Raw genomic sequence first — 3,302 nt, 5'->3', positions numbered from 1 at the left:
GGCCGGTGGGGGCCCTACCAAGGCGGGTCTAACTTCAGGCGGTGCAAACGGGGGAGGGGGGTAAGGACGGCTGCCGGGAGCAGACAGCCGTCCCCGGGAGGGGGTAGTAGCTTCGCGGCGGCCGCCGGGAGCAGACGGCCGTCCGCGGATTCTGCCAATGCCTGTAGGACTTTGAATATTTCACAGCCGTGCTGTGGCACTTAGAAAATTTTTCAGAGATGTGGCACTTAGAAAGTTTTTCAGAGATGTGGCACTTAGAAAGTTTTTCAGAGATGTGGCACTTAGAAAGTTTTTCAGAGATGTGGCACTTTGAACATTTTTGAGAGATGTGGCACTTTGAAAATTTTTGAGAAATGTGGCACTTTGAAAATTTTTGAGAAATGTGGCACTTTGAAAATTTTTGAGAAATGTGGCACTTAGAAAATTTTCTCTCTCTCTCTGGAAGTGCCGTGCCTTCTTCAGTTCTGCTATCCGAGCAGGGGACGCTTGCTGGCGGCCGTTACCAGCGCTCGGACCAGGCCCAATTGATTTGCATGGAAAACAATTGCGTCCCCCATGCTCGTTCTGACTATATTTTGCGAAAGGGGGGTAAAGTGATGAGTACACTAAGTGGGGGGACCAACCCATGTACTCTAGAAAAAGTACATGGGTTGACAAAAGACCAGTTCGTACTGCACCCCTGGTACCCAAACCCCTGGTACCTTTAGGCACTTAGAAAAATTTCGCCCAAATTTGGAGGTCGCTCCAGGGGAAGAGGCCGAATTTTCGCCTATTACGGCCGACCGCGGGAACCAGCCGAGGCGGACGCTTTTCGGCGCAAGAGCCGTTGGCACTTAGAAAATATTCGCTAAACTTCAAAGGACCTCCAGGGGAAGAGGCCGAATTGTCACTTTTTCTGGCCGACATCGGGAACCAGCCGAGTCGGACTCTTTACGGCGGAGCAGCCGTTGGCACTTAGAAAATATTCGCCAAACTCGGCCGGACTTCCAGGGGAAGAGGCCGAATTGTCACTTGTTCTGCCCGACATCGGGAACCAGCCGAGTCGGACACTTTAAGGCGGAGCAGCCGTTGGCACTTAGAAAATATTCGCCAAACTTGAACGGACCTCCAGGGGAAGAGGCCGAATTTTCACCTGTTCTGGCCGACATCGGGAACCAGCCGAGTCGGACGCTTTTCGGCGCAAGAGCCGTTGGAACTTAGAAAATATTCGCTAAACTTCAAAGGACCTCCAGGGGAAGAGGCCGAATTGTCACTTGTTCTGGCCGACATCGGGAACCAGCCGAGTCGGACTCTTTACGGCGGAGCAGCCGTTGGCACTTAGAAAATATTCGCCAAACTCGGCCGGACTTCCAGGGGAAGAGGCCGAATTGTCACTTGTTCTGCCCGACATCGGGAACCAGCCGAGTCGGACACTTTAAGGCGGAGCAGCCGTTGGCACTTAGAAAATATTCGCCAAACTTGAACGGACCTCCAGGGGAAGAGGCCGAATTTTCACCTGTTCTGGCCGACATCGGGAACCAGCCGAGTCGGACGCTTTAAGGCGGAGCAGCCGTTGGCACTTAGAAAATATTCGTTAAACTTGAAAGGACCTCCAGGGGAAGAGGCCGAATTGTCACTTGTTCTGGCCGACATCGGGAACCAGCCGAGTCGGACGCTTTAAGGCGGAGCAGCCGTCGGCACTTAGAAAATATTCGTTAAACTTGAAAAGACCTCCAGGGGAAGAGGCCGAATTGTCACTTGTTCTGGCCGACATCGGGAACCAGACGAGTCGGGCCCTTTAAGGCTGAGCAGCCCTTGGCACTTAGGAAATATTTGCCTTAACTCGGCCGGACTTCCAGGGGAAGAGGCCGGATTTTCACTTGTTCTGGCCAACATCGGCAACCAGCCGAGTCGGACACTTAAAGGCTGAGCAGCCGTTGGCACTTAGGAAATATTTGCCTTAACTCGGCCGGACTTCCAGGGGAAGAGGCCGGATTTTCACTTGTTCTGGCCGACATCGGGAACCAGCCGAGTCGGACACTTTAAGGCTGAGCAGCCGTTGGCACTTAGGAAATATTTGCCTTAACTCGGCCGGACTTCCAGGGGAAGAGGCCGATTTTTCACTTGTTCTGGCCGACCGGGGGAACCAGCCGAGTCGGACACTTTACGGCGGAGCAGCCGTTGGCACTTAGGAAATATTCGCCAAAATGTTCCGGACCTCCAGGGGAAGAGGCCAAATTTTCACTTGTTCTGGCCGACCGGGTGAACCGGCCGAGGCGGACACTTTACGGCGGAGCAGCCGTTGGCACTTAGGAAATATTCGCCAAAATGTTCCGGACCTCCAGGGGAAGAGGCCAAATTTTCACTTGTTCTGGCCGACCGGGTGAACCGGCCGAGGCGGACACTTTACGGCGGAGCAGCCGTTGGCACTTAGGAAATATTCGCCAAAATGTTCCGGACCTCCAGGGGAAGAGGCCGAATTTTCACTTGTTCTGGCCGACCGGGGGAACCAGCCGAGGCGGACACTTTACGGCGGAGCAGCCGTTGGCACTTAGGAAATATTCGCCAAAATGTTCCGGACCTCCAGGGGAAGAGGCCGAATTTTCGCTCGTTCGGGCCGACCGGGAGAACCAGCCGAGGCGGACACTTTACGGCGGTTGAGCCGTTGGCACTTAGAAATTATTCAGACTTCCATCAAACACACATCGGCCTTTTGCCGTCACTGCCCGGGATGGGCACCGTGGTAGCTCGGACAGTTCGCGTGACAGCTTCCGCTGGCACTTAGACAATTTTTAAAATGAAAATAAACAGTTCTGCACATACGTGCCGACTATATTTTGCGAAATGGGGGTAAAGTGATGAGTACACTAAGTGGGGGGACCAAGTACATAAAGCCCACCCCTGGTACCTCAGAGAGGCCGAATTGACACATTTTGTGTCCGACCGCGGGAACCAGCCGAGGCGGACGCTTTTCGGCGCAAGAGCCGTTGGCACTTAGAAAATATTCGTTAATCTTGAACGGACCTCCAGGGGAAGAGGCCGAATTTTCACTTGTTCTGGCCGACATCGGGAACCAGCCGAGGCGGACGCTTTTCGGCGCAAGAGCCGTTGGCACTTAGAAAATATTCGTTAATCGTGAACGGACCTCCAGGGGAAGAGGCCGAATTTTCACTTGTTCTGGCCGACATCGGGAACCAGCCGAGGCGGACGCTTTTCGGCGCAAGAGCCGTTGGCACTTAGAAAATATTCGTTAATCTTGAACGGACCTCCAGGGGAAGAGGCCGAATTTTCACTTGTTCTGGCCGACATCGGGAACCAGCCGA

This window comes from Syngnathus scovelli, unplaced genomic scaffold, assembly GCF_024217435.2.
Source record: "Syngnathus scovelli strain Florida unplaced genomic scaffold, RoL_Ssco_1.2 HiC_scaffold_89, whole genome shotgun sequence".
Taxonomy (NCBI): domain Eukaryota; kingdom Metazoa; phylum Chordata; class Actinopteri; order Syngnathiformes; family Syngnathidae; genus Syngnathus; species Syngnathus scovelli.
Note: the sequence above shows the minus strand (reverse complement) of the source record.